Source organism: Periophthalmus magnuspinnatus, chromosome 20, assembly GCF_009829125.3.
Source record: "Periophthalmus magnuspinnatus isolate fPerMag1 chromosome 20, fPerMag1.2.pri, whole genome shotgun sequence".
Classification (NCBI taxonomy): Eukaryota; Metazoa; Chordata; class Actinopteri; order Gobiiformes; family Gobiidae; genus Periophthalmus; species Periophthalmus magnuspinnatus.
Window position 1 is genome coordinate 20,532,326 of NC_047145.1, and position 13,600 is coordinate 20,545,925.

The 13,600-nt window shown below is 39.9% G+C and overlaps 1 protein-coding gene across 1 annotated transcript in view; it reads right to left on the reverse strand.

The window, feature by feature from the left end:
• ctnnd2a (catenin (cadherin-associated protein), delta 2a) overlaps nt 1–13,600 on the reverse strand; it is a 385,529-nt gene that overhangs the window by 167,040 nt on the left and 204,889 nt on the right. The window lies entirely within an intron of this gene.

The following is a 13,600-nucleotide window of genomic DNA, read 5'->3' on the forward strand; positions in this document are numbered from 1 at the left end:
GCATTCATGGATCTTTATGTCAATTTGCACATTTTAAATCGCAATATTCATCTAAAATGGCATCAACGGGGTTAGAAAACTGCAATGCCCAATGGGAGCTGACCTCAGCCCTGTCACGATAACATATTTTGAAGAATATAGATGATAAATGATAGTATTGAAACTAATTGATGCCACTGACGCAAAAGCCCAAGAGCAGATTTAAACCACAAAACCATTTTAAATCAATAGTAGTGTTGAAAAATCATGAGCGGCAATGAATAAACAGCAGAATGAAACACTTTAGTCGTTAGTTTGCGTCTGTAATGAGTCTTAAAAGGGATTTATTCAAACATCTATAGGTAAAAAATAACCAAAAATTCCCTAGTAGTGCAAAGAAAATGTACACACGATAAGTACTGACTCCGAAAAATATTATTCCAGCTTCTGTATATGGAACAATAAGTTGATATAGTGATTTTTGTGACATTTTCGGCGTCATAAACATCATCACAACTAAGAGTCTGCACCTCCGATGGATAGTTGCAGATTAGCAGAATTTCTTTTTCATTTGTCCAGTTAGGAAAATAAAATTAGAGAATGAAGTAAGTAGAAAGCGTAAGTACCAGTGGAGGTGAAAACGGGGATTGATCTGCAATATGTCGTCTTGAAAATAACGGATTAAAGATTGCTCAAACATGCACGAATCACTCCAAATACAACTTCCAGAGGGTAAATGGGAAGGAAACAATTATAACACGGTCCGTTTTGCAGAATAAGTCTGATTAAGTGGATATGACATTATGGATTGAGCGTTTAGATCCAAGACTCGACAAGTTGTTTTGTGGAAAATGACTGATCGTGCGGTATTATTGGACTCCTAAATGTGTGAAATAAACATGAATAATCGCACAAAACAACAAAAACTTCTAACTGATTGGATAAAAAAACAAAAAAGGCAGACAGTTTGACAAGTGCAAATCCCTAAGTGTTAAATTCCCTATCAGTCAGTAAGTTGTGAAGTTGTAAAATATATTTAATTTATTACACTTTCAATATTGCTGCGTAAATCGTCAGGAAAACAAAAACGTGCTTACGCTTTTTTATCTGTAAATTGATTTGGGATTTGTTGGAGGGTATCAGCTGGCTGCAGGGGCACTGTAGCTGTCACCCTCCTCCCCATTGTGTCTTAGCTGCAGATCGGTGATATATCAAGGTGTTAATGTGAGTCCAGGGCGCTCGTTGCTCCGGCTGTAAAAACACTGAGACAGCCGGTGAATGCGCCTCTGTGTGTGTGTGTGCGTGAAAGAAAGGCTGGGGCGTATCTCATCTGTCATTATCGGCCCAGAAAACACAAGTACACACATGCAAAAACAACATAAATATGCACTTAGCGGGACAAGCGGATAAATCACTGCCTTTAAATCAATACTAAAGGACTGACCGTGGCTTTCACACGGGCCAATGAAATCCTTAGTTCACCGAGGGCCTTTAAACGGGAGAAGACACCAATAACACCAACCGATGCTACGCTGTATAACGCAAGCTTGCAAGGGAACGCATTTGCACATTTTACAAGCCCCCCCCCCACACACACACACACACACACAGATAAATCCTAAATTAGCTATGGAAACACAGTGGAGTGTCTCGTTGTTAATGTGATCAACAAACTTGCTCTTTAGTGCCGTCTTGAGTGCTGGCATTTACTTGACCTTCACAACCTTGTATTTAATCCTCCACTTCCAACCGCACAGCCCAAAACCCTCACACCTTTTAAACAGCGCGTCACAGATTGAACCAATTACTAACAACTGATTTTAATGCAGCTATTTAAATTCTTCTCACTGACTCAGATAAACTTCATTAGTCAGGCCACCAGAGGCACAAGGAATCTCTTTAGATGATGTAACAGGCATTAGCATATTTTTATTTCTGAACACGCAAATCAGGTTAATAAAAACGCGCTTGCCAGGCAGACGAAAAAGAAAAAAACAAAAAAAACAACGCTCAACTTTCGGAGCCTTGCGATACCCACGAGGCTAAAAGACGGCGCGCTAGCTCTTGTATCAATGCCCCAAAATTTGACACAGATGCAAAGAATTAGACAGGCCTAGAAAAAGTGAATGAAGCTCTTAGAAAACAAGACAGCCAGAATACTAGGCCAGTGCTAAAAATATGAGTATAGCGCGAGTAGATTCCCCCTGTCAAACGCGATCTGTAGTATGTCTGTCTCCGTGAATGTCTCATTAGCAAAAAGGGGTTTGAGGCTAACACGGCAAACACCACTGAGCACGTGGCAAGAGGTTTGACACCAAATAGGGCAAACGTTTAAACGCGAAGAGTTGAGAGAAGATCAAGAACGTACACTGACAATTATCCATCTGTGCTCTGTGTGGACGGATAAACGCTGGAGTTACACAATACTACATGATTAAAGCTCGAAAAAAGGTCCTCCAGGGATTGGTAGATGATGAGACATGATGGTAAAACATTGTAATTTTAGAGCCTTGAATGCAATTTGAAAATATAATCATGATTCCTTTGTTATACAGGGTGTACATAAAGCAGAGGTGTCAAAAAACAGACAAATTCATGGAGCAAAAAAAAAATTGACTGCATCTGATGTGTAAAGTTTAACCTTTTCAGATGCAAACAAACTTAAATTTAGCTTAAACACAAAATCTGGAACAACTCAAGCTTGATATTACAAACATATGAGACATTAAACTTGAAATAAAACACATCAGTAGTATTAATTTCTCATTTAAATCGGTAAAATAAATGATGTTTCTCTCTTTAGTATTTCATTTTGCTAGTAGCTCGGTTGCTAATTAGTGTCAACAGAAAAGGAGGGGTTCTTGCTGGTCTCGACTGCTCACTAGCAAAGCATTCTGGGATTTGTAGTATTAATGGTGCATGTGCTTTATACCGCACATTTGATATGATCTCACGGGAAAAATATAATTACACCGTGGACCAGATTTGGCCCCTGTGCCTGAGATTGACATATGTGCCATAAAATATATTAACAATTAAAAAAAAGAAAAAAAAACATATCACAAAGGCAGTTGATTAGATATCTTAATCAGACTTGTTCTATTTTACTCAATGGTTTCCCTCATTTAATCCACCTCTATATGGGCTTCATTAGTCGCCGGAAGTACATCAGGAAGTACATCAGGAAGTACATCAGGAAGTACATCAGGAAGTACATCAGGAAGTACATCAGGAAGTACATCAGGAAGTACTCAGTTTCTTGTCATGTTTCGCTGTAGCAGAGCCTCATCATTGGTTGCAATCGCATCTGTATCTTTTGCTTTCATTCAGTAATGTCCTGTATCTTTGCTTCATACACGACGTCAACACAGCCCCATAAAACCCACGACACACATTAAGTTTCTCTTGAGGAGCAGACGTTTTTTAGGGCTTCTGTAATGTAGCCGGTCCATTACCATCTTTGAGGCTCGCAGAAAGAAAGGACATACACAAATGTTTAAAATGTTTTATCGATAAATGTGTATCACTGAATTGATTGTAATTGAACGGTGCAAATTTTATCTTACCCATGTTGTCTGCCTTTGGTGTTTCGGCCAAATGAGTCCCCGGGGAGCCGAAGCACCTTAAGAAGGTTCCGGGGCAGACCACTGGGGGTTAACAAGGAGGGGTGTCGCATATTTTAGCTTTGTGGGTAACGTGATTAGTTTTCACTGTTAAAACAATTAAAGTAAAACATAGAGCTCTATTTTAATCAACAACGTAATTGAATACATTATTATACTGGTTGATTGGAGCTAAATTTTAACAAAAGAATTGGATTTGGGAAAGATTTACCTGTGATACAGAATGGACTCAGCCAATTAGGGAGGGGGAAATCTCAGTGGCTACGAGAGAGGGGGCTGTATGTATAACAGGTACTGCAAATGCTGATTCTTTTAAACTTTTTTTCTTGTTTTTTGTACATTTTTTTGGTGAACAATAAACGCACTTGGGGCTGCACTGGACTAACTGTCTCAGCTCTGCTCTATTCCTCTTTGAAACATGAAAGTCGCTATCCGGGCGATTTCAGGTTCATTCAAAACTACGCCTCTTTAATGAACGGGACGTCTGACTAACAAAAACGCAATGTGATTAAAAACTTGTATAACCACTACAGTACAACAGAACACATCAAATTAATATAACTGATCACTTTGTAATTACATTTATGGACAACTTGTATATACGTTTTATCAAAGCCATTTAGTTCTTGTCAGGGTTCATACTTCCCTGCGACTGGTTAAATCCACTGCGATCATTTCACTGCGATGGGTTAAATTGGTTAAGAACTGCCATCGGAAGGTCAAAGGTCTGGATTCGAGCGTTTTAACAAAAGAATAAATGAATCACAATAAGACCATTTCGCCAAAATAGCAGATTTCCACAAGAATAACAGCACAATGCCATTTCCATCACTGCATCGCCAAACCCTACCTCCAACGCTGCAATTTTCTACTTATTCCCATCGTGTGGCTTTGTATTCAGCCCGTCACACGTCTATATATGTTCGATTTTCTTTGCCATTCGTTCCTTCCTCATCTGCCCTCCCTATTTTTGTATCTCGCTCCTACCTTAACCAAATGGAGCATTGCTGAAATATCATTTGCTAATGGTGTGCTCTGACTGATGACTTGACCTTTAGGGCCAATATTGCCTGGAAAAATCATTGTGTGTGTGTTTGTGTGTGTGTTGACCTGCCCGTGCTTCAGTTTGTCACTTTGCGCATTTGTTGTGGCACCCAAATTTTATCTATCTGATCTAACCTAATCAAGACGGAGTACTGCAGCTAACAAACGATAACGGATGTTCTAGAAAATTACTTTAGTGAAACAAAAGTGGGTTTGTTTTTTGTTTTTTTTCGTGATATATTTTTCCATGCAGCTATTTCATGAAATTTTTAAACAAATCATCGAATACACCAACAGAGTCATGCATGGTCCCCTTGTATCTGCAGCGCTCTGGTGATGGTGGCGTGAAATTGTGTTTGAGGGGGAGTAAACAGACGGGCGTGTCTTTGTAGTCCCGGGCTTTGGCGCACAGTAAACAAATCCCGGCTGCGCTCCTGCTCGCAGATTAGCGTCGGGAAGGAAAACTCTATTAGCCATTTGACACAGTGATACCTTCGCAATTAGCCAGTTAACTCAGGGCTTCGCTAGCTCAGAGATTAGGAAGATGTGCGTTCGAATATGGAAGATTGAGTGGAAATAACAAAATGATAATATTTAAAAGGTTCTATATTAAGCAAAATTGACTCTTGTGAGCTTTAAGTTGTGTTATAATGCTGTTTCCTCCTCAAAAACAGACCTGGAGTTGTGTTTTGTTTCTTCACACACACACACACCCCCCCACACACCCCCCCACACACACACACACACACGGTTGACTAATCCTGCATTATTAGTGTGTTTACATTTCCAAAGCTCAAAATGTTCCTTTCAACAAATCAAAACCTGAATAATCACAAATAATCATCATAAGATTAATATTAAAGGAGAAAAGTGCAGAATAAAAATCTTTCAGTCACATGCACAGCAAAAAAACAACTGTTTGGAGCCTGAATTTAAACATTGTCAAAGTAGAGGCCTGTCTCACATCTTCAGGAAGAATGAAGAAACACTGAGGCCGGTCCCTGAAGACCTGAGAGTGTGAGATGGTTCATGTGGCTCTAACATGAGATGTTCTTTGGTGCTGGTCCATGGAGAGACTTGTTCACACTGAGCTGCTTTAAAGTCTCTGAGCCACAGGAGCCAGAGACCTGAGCCACAGGACACAAGAACTGGCTGAAAATGAGTCAAAACTGTACCCACTTGTAAATAGGTAGTATGACAGTTGGTGAGTGAGAGAACGTGTGAGTGTTAAAAGTATTTTTGGGCACTGATGTATCTATTTTAAGGGGCAGGTGTTTTAATATATTTTGCATATTGGTGAATTGTGGAGAAGCTCAACCAGGGACGGGAGTTGAGAATTAGCTCTCGCTATAAACTATATATGCATCACATCAGCTGCAATGTTCATGTTGTAACTATGTCAGATTGCATTGTCCCTGTCAAATAAATATATAAATAAATAAATAAATAAATAAATGTGTGAAGTACTTCCTGGTTCTAGTCCTGACCCGAGAAGCAGTGTTCTGGATGTCCTGTTCTGTGTTAAGGCTCGTTTGGAGAGGCCAGTGAGCAGGACGTTACAGTCGTCTAATCTACTGCAGACAAATGCAGGATAAGTCTCTCCAAGTCTGGTTTAGACAGTTTACCTTTGATTTTTGCAAAGTTTTTTAGATGGTAAAAAGGTAAAAAGGTAGACTGTTTTCAAGTTAACAGCTACCTTTTATCCAATTGATTCTAGTGAAGGTTTGTGGAGTTTAAAAACACAGTGGGGCACTTCCTGTATCACCGCATGACATCACGAGGTGGAACAGAGTGTTTTCTGTTTGAGAGCAGAACTCAGCCTAAATACGCAGGATTTGTGCGTTAAACATGTGTGAAATAATCAAAACACAACTCCAGGTCTGGTTTGTGATGAGGAAACGACATTATAACAAATCACAAAATGCCGAAATATGGGCCTTTTAAGTTTTGAAATGAAATCTTAAGTCAGGGTTAATAGGCACATTTAATTACCACAGTTCAGTCTTTAAAGGGCCACAGAGTAACTTTTCTAGTGCAGAGTTTTGCTACTTATTTTAATTAGTAGCTTGGAATGTTCCACTGTCTGCGCCTTGTCACGATAAATATTGACCCCTAAAAACTATTGTTCCATCTGTCAAGTATTGAAAAATAAGTCGATATAAAAATGATCGTGACCTGTAACTTATTTCTATTCATTTATTCAACTTGCAGGTGTTCTTCATGCCTTGAAAAACATGTATTCTACACAAATCTAACCTTCAGCTTGACCTGGTGGCATCGTTTGTTTGTCTCTGCGGCTCTGCGACATCCGAGGCAAAGTAATAATCCCACATCCATGGAGACAAGTAGCGTCCCAGCTGTAGTTAATCATATTTTACTCCAGATGTCCCTCAACTCGATTCCGTGGCATCGTAGAGTAAGTCCCGAGTTCCTGCACTGGACTTATTGGAAGAAAAGGATTGGATTTTGTAATGAGTGAAGAGCGGCAGTGAAGCCAAATTGTTCTTCTGGATCACAGTCCACCACTTTATGCCGTATTAACTTTGATGAGATGATTTGTGCAACTCGGATAAGCGGCACTGCCCAATCGTTTTGTGGAATCTGGAATCGCCGCTCTCATCTCTTGCTCCGTGGCCTCTTTTGGCCCCCGAAGTTTACCCCCAGCCATCTTTTTTCCCCGCATTGTTTTATCTTCGCCTCTCTTCCAATCACTTCTCCTCCATCTCTGTCAGTCGTGCTCCCTTTATCACGGCTCTGGCCTTTTCCTTTCCTCCAAGACTTCATTACACCTCCCTCCAGATGTGTCTCCCTCTGTCTCTTAATGCATCCATCTTTTTTGTTCCCGCCTCCTTTTTTTGAAATCCTCCCCTTTCAATAGTTTCAGCCATTTCTTTCCTACCCATCGTCTATTCATTTCATGTTTTTCGCTTTACTTTTTCCTCCCTGTGTCTGTCCGTCTCTGCCTCTCTCTCCCGCTATTGTGCTCGTATTGGACTATGCGATCGCGGTTGAGGACATGTCCTTTCTCCCGCCACGCTTGGGCGCCCAGCACGATTACACAAAACCCCTTTAGTACACCCACTTGCAAACACGAACACACACACACTATGCACAAACCATGATTTCTTCAACAGTGATTGACACAGTAGAAACATGCTTAGCTCTGAGACATCGCTTCTCTTTTAAGGTCAGACCAAATCACACAACCTTGCCCACAGCGGCGATGGATGAAGCCTACACACGTAACATGCGGCGTGTTGGATGTGGAGGAGAAGGATTATATTCTGTTTATCCCTGAGAGAGCCTCCTGGCCAACATACGCAGCTCTTGATGTTCCTGAGCTGGGAGCTGTGGATAGCGAGCAATAAAACGCACACAAACACACAAAACGCACATATGTCGAGTTCCTATACTTCTTGAGGACATTACATGGACTTACATTCATTTCCTAGAGACTGATCCCGACCTTAAAGTGGAACTAAACGTTAAATCAACTTGTCACGGTGTGTTAATAGCTTTGTCTACCGTCCCTAGTTGCTTTTTTTTTTTTTTTTGGGGCGATTTTTGAAGAAACTAGGTCAATTTGGTTGCCCGGGATTCAGAATACACACTTCTTCAAAACTTTACAAAGATGTGCATTTGGTCACTGGTGAATCTCCCCGTTTTCAAATGGCCGTGATTGACAGGTGGGTTAGTCAAACGGGGACATGCGTGGTCCGTCTGTATCGGAAAGGGAAAAAAAAATATCACAGAGGGCTGAAAAACATGGTGGATTTTTGTAGAATCAATGAGCGAAGCGTAAACTCTGTTAATCTGAGGTGAGGTCTACTTGATTTGTAAATTATAGCTGACCAATGAGCTCCTTCGTTTCGCACGTGTCACTGAAATAAACAAATCCGATTGGACGATCATGTTTGACCCGGTTTGAGACGCAACAGACGACGTGGGGGTCAGACTCATATCAATCTGTATAAAAACACACAGATATCAGTCGGGATTTGCCAGGGAATCAATGTGATGCTTTAAGGTCGAAAAAGTGTGAAAAACTGAGTGTGTGGCCTCTGCACGTTTAAGTACTATGTAACATCACACAGGGCTGCCATGATTACAGCCAGGTGTTTCTAAAGTGCAGGGTCAGAGTTTGAAATGTGGATACTTGTTAGACCAATCACACTAGACCTCACCCCTCGTTTTCTCCTCATTGTTTTTTTTTTTTTTTTTGAGTCTTTCAGACATTTCCCAGTTGAACCGCTCTATTTGAAATGCGGTTGTGGGAGGAGTTTAGTCTGTGGTTTGTTTGGTTCCACTTTGTCCATATAGTCACTACTTATCTAACCTTAACCTAAACCTTAAATGTAACCTATTTTAACCCATATCTTAACTAAAAGGTCCTATATTACGCAAAATTGACTCTAAACTCTTGTGAGATCTAAAATGTTCATCAAGTTAGTGCCATATGAACCGTCTCGCACTCGGAGGACTTCAAGGACCGGGCTCCTGCTGGTCCCAGAGGCAGGACTAAACCAAGACTAAACCAAGACTAAACCAAGACTAAACCAAGACTAAACCAAGACTAAACCAGGACTAAACCAGGACTAAACCAGGACTAAACCAGGACTAAAGCAGGACTAAAGCAGGACTAAACAAGGACTAAAGCAGGACTAAACAAGGACTAAACAAGGACTAAAGCAGGACTAAACAAGGACTAAAGCAGGACTAAACAAGGACTAAAGCAGGACTAAACAAGGACTAAAGCAGGACTAAACAGGGACTAAAGCAGGACTAAAGCAGGACTAAACAAGGACTAAAGCAGGACTAAACCAGGACTAAAGCAGGACTAAACCAGGACTAAACAAGGACTAATCAAGGACTAAAGCAGGACTAAACCAGGACTAAACAAGGACTAAACCAGGACTAAACCAGGACTAAATAAGGACTAAACAAGGACCAAAGCAGGACTAAATCAGGACTAAACCAGGACTAAACCAGGACTAAACATGGAGAATCAGCATTTCAGTTTTTTGCAGCTAAAACCTGGAAAATTCTTCCTGAAGATGTGAGACAGGCCTCGACTTCAACAATATTTAAATCCAGGCTCCATACAGTTCTGTTTAGCTGTGAATACGACTGAAAGGGTTTAATGCCACAGTTTTCTCCTTTAATATTAATTTTATGATAATTATTTGTGATTATGTTTTGATTTGTTGTATTGAGATTTTAATGTCTTTCTTATTCTGTAAAGCACTTGGACCTTTTACCTTGTGTACCAGTTGTGCTGTACAAATAAACTTGCCTTACCTAAGATATGTTATAATGTTGTTTCCATAAACAGACCTGGAGTTGTGTTTTGTTTCATTCAAACATTCATTGAGTAATTTATTAATCTGTCTACATCTTCAAAGCTCAAAATGCTCTGTTCCACCTTGTGATGTCATGAAGTGGTAGTTTTCAAATTAACAGCTCCTTCTACTTATAATTTCAGTAGAGATTGGCCATTCCAGGACTGAAATTACAGAGTGTTTTTAATTTGAAAACATGTGTGAATGAAACAAAACTCCAGGTCTCAGGTAAATCTTTTATAAGATTTATGTCATGTTTGTTCGCATAATGGAGCCAGGTCTTTGTGGTTTTAGTCCCCACAATGTGATAAATACTCGCCCACATGTCTAGGATCAAACACATGGAGAGGTGCATTCTGGGAGCTCTTGGACTCACGTCTCTCTAACCCAAGGTGCCATGTCTTTCTGCCACTTAAGCCACAGCGGGAGATGTGGATTAAGTGTTCATGTTGAGAGGAACAATACAGAACATGAAGAATTAATTGCTTTTCAGATTAAAGAAATGTGATTCTATTATTACATATGACACGAACCTGCACGAATTACATGAATTTAAATGTGTTAATGACGACATAAGATTGATGCGTTTCATATATTAGTAACAACAATACAGGCTTTTCTCTTTGTCATTTAAAACAAAAAGTCACATTTCTTATCAAGTCTGAACTCTGCTCCAAGCCACATACTTTTACTCAGTGGTGGAACGAAACAAAGTAGAAGTACATTTTAAGTATCTGTACTTCATTATATTTTGAAGTGGACACGTTTTGTTTTTACTTCACTACATTTGAGAGCAGTATCTGCACTTTCTACTCCATTATACTGTCACGTTTTAAACAGAGGGAGGACGGCACTCAAAACGTTCTTTAATTAAAACCTTAGCAAAGACCAGAAGTAAAACCAAACGCAAAAAACAAAAATGGAAACTTACAGGAAGTGACACTGACAATGAACCAACATCAGGCAGAGGAGAACACAGGTGCCATGTCCCAATTCGCCAAAGTGCCCTTAAATGTGCTGTTCGAATGGTGCATTTAAGGGCTTAAGTAACTTCCTGCGCAACAAGTGCTGTCCCATTTCATGCACTCGATGAATGCGGCCAAAAATTTGCCCTGTGTTTACATGGAGATTAACCGTAGCCAAAGCGTGCATCCGAGCACACTTCGCGCACTGCTATATTCCATCATGCACCGCGTACGAAAAAAAAAAAAGACGAAAATGGAGTACGCTACGCAATAGACGTTCAAATGTAAGTACTGGTTTATGTCACCTACAACAGTGCAACATCAAACTGTTAAAATTTGAGTAAAGATCTGAATGAGGCGACTCAATCTTAGTGAAATCCTGACCAAACGGTGAGCGGAATTATCCCTGACACTTGTATATTAGTGTAGCTTTTGTCTGTATTTAAGAATATTCTTTTGTCTTTAGGGAGCGACGAGCAGACAGCGGAATTTATCCAACGAGGGAGGAGAATGGGCACTTATTCACCGGTGCAAAATTCTCCACAAGCGCACAGACAGCGGTTGAAGTAGGATCCGTGTCTCATTTTGGCACAAAGGCAACTACATGGAGGAGTACCCTTCGTCGGGCGGGTACTTTGAACGGTACTTTGAACGGTACATTGAAGGGTACTTTGAACGGTACATTTGGCAAATTGGGACATGCCCAGGGTTCACACAGAGGAACGAGACACAGGTGAGAGACATTAGGGTGAGGTAAGCAATTAAAATGACAGGAAGTAAAACTCACGAACACACAGGAACAGAAATTTCAAAATAAAATGTTCATAACACGTTTGTAACAAAAACAAAAGCAGCTAGGAAAAAAAATATGGATTTAATTGTTTCTGTTCAACAAAATTCAGCACAAATCTTTATAAAACTCATTACATTAGATGACTTATAAGTCCTCGAAATATGTGCAAAACCTGTACTTTTTATTCTTTAAGTACATTTTTAAAGGGGTATTTCAATACTTAAGTCGATTTTTCCGTGTGATACCTTTACTTTTACTTGAATATTTTGTTTTTGCTCTGGTATGTGTAATACAACTGTGTACCTCTCCTTTTAAAACCTCGCCAACCGGTTCAGTAAAAGGACAATACAATAAAAAAATAGAAATATGTCTTTGCCTTCTGCCTTTGTCTTCAATTAACTACAAATTGGCTGCATCATGGTCTCATCTAATCCCTAATAACTGTTCAGGACCACGCATTTATTTTGTACTGGGGGAAAGTAATAACAAAAATATAGCAACAAAACATGCAAAGCTAATCTGTAGATCCCCTGATGAATAAAACATGTCTTAAACAAAAGATATGACTGTTTGCGTTTACATTGGATAAACAGAGTCAATAGTGAGCCAGTTCTTTCAAATGTATCACTGTGATCTCGAAGGACCAGACAAATGAACGTTTCTTTCTGGTGTTACGAATTCATTATGGCTGATAAAACAACGCATATGCAAATGATAGCAACTGAGACGGCAGGGGAGACGCGCGGGGAAAGCACGGGGAAAGCATGTACGCCCATATCTCTCTGTGTTTTCGTGTGTTTAATGCTTATTGTGAGAACAGGGGCCGGGGTCTCACTGGCGCTAAGCTAACTTAAACCTACAATTTGGAACTGCCATATGTTTTCACAGGGGAGGCCAGTTGCGCTGACGTCGAGAGTAAGTCGTTTTGAACTGGTAATTAAAGTTTTTCTGGGTTTCAGCAAAAGCAGCATTAAATACAGAGCGTGTTTAAGCCGAATACATGAGTAGGTGACTAGGATTTTTACAAAGAGTTGACTTATACTTTAAGCCGAACTGCAGGAGTTGGAAGATTTAACGTTGGGTTTCTTAAGGGAGCGGTACCTGATTTTTACTGTCTTAAAAAAGTGAAAAACATAACATTTTAAACAGTTTGCAGTGGTCCAAACTCATTCCTCACATTTTTATTGCTCTCATTGCATTTCTAGCGTCGTAATTATTCACTATAATGAGTTCATAAGCACATGGAGCTCAACAGTGACAGCCTGCTCCGGTTCCAGAGGTAATTTTTCCATCCATTTTTCAAATTCAGATTCAAATATCAAGAATTCAAAGGCGTCATGGAGGCTAACTAATATCCATAATGCATTTGTTTAAAGTCCAAAAAGGCTGTTTAAACTGCAAGATTCTGCAAAAATGTTGTAATAGCTTTGCGGTTTCTAAACTTTCAGAAACATATTTTAAATACAATTATAGGTCTTGTGGTCATTAGTCACCACAGAGCTGAGTATCCCCGAGCAAGCTTTCGAACTTTTAATAGAATTGTTTTTTGTTTTGTTTTTTTTTTTGTTCAGAAAGTCTATGAGAAAAATGCATGGGAAATTTAGTTACGGGACTGTGTAGTGAGACTGACTGGCAAAACGAATTCAACTAATGTAGAAATTGTAGGAAAGATGGACTGGCGTGGGCAGAGTTGTGTTTTAGTTTTTCCTCGAGTGATGCAGAAAATCGGGAGCCACTGTCTGTGTGAATGGTCATGTATGTCAGCGTGCAATAGGTAAAGCTATAATATAATATAGCTGTAATAACAACAGTATAAAACACTCCCCCTCTGTCCCGGGGTGAGATCGACTAGTGGCC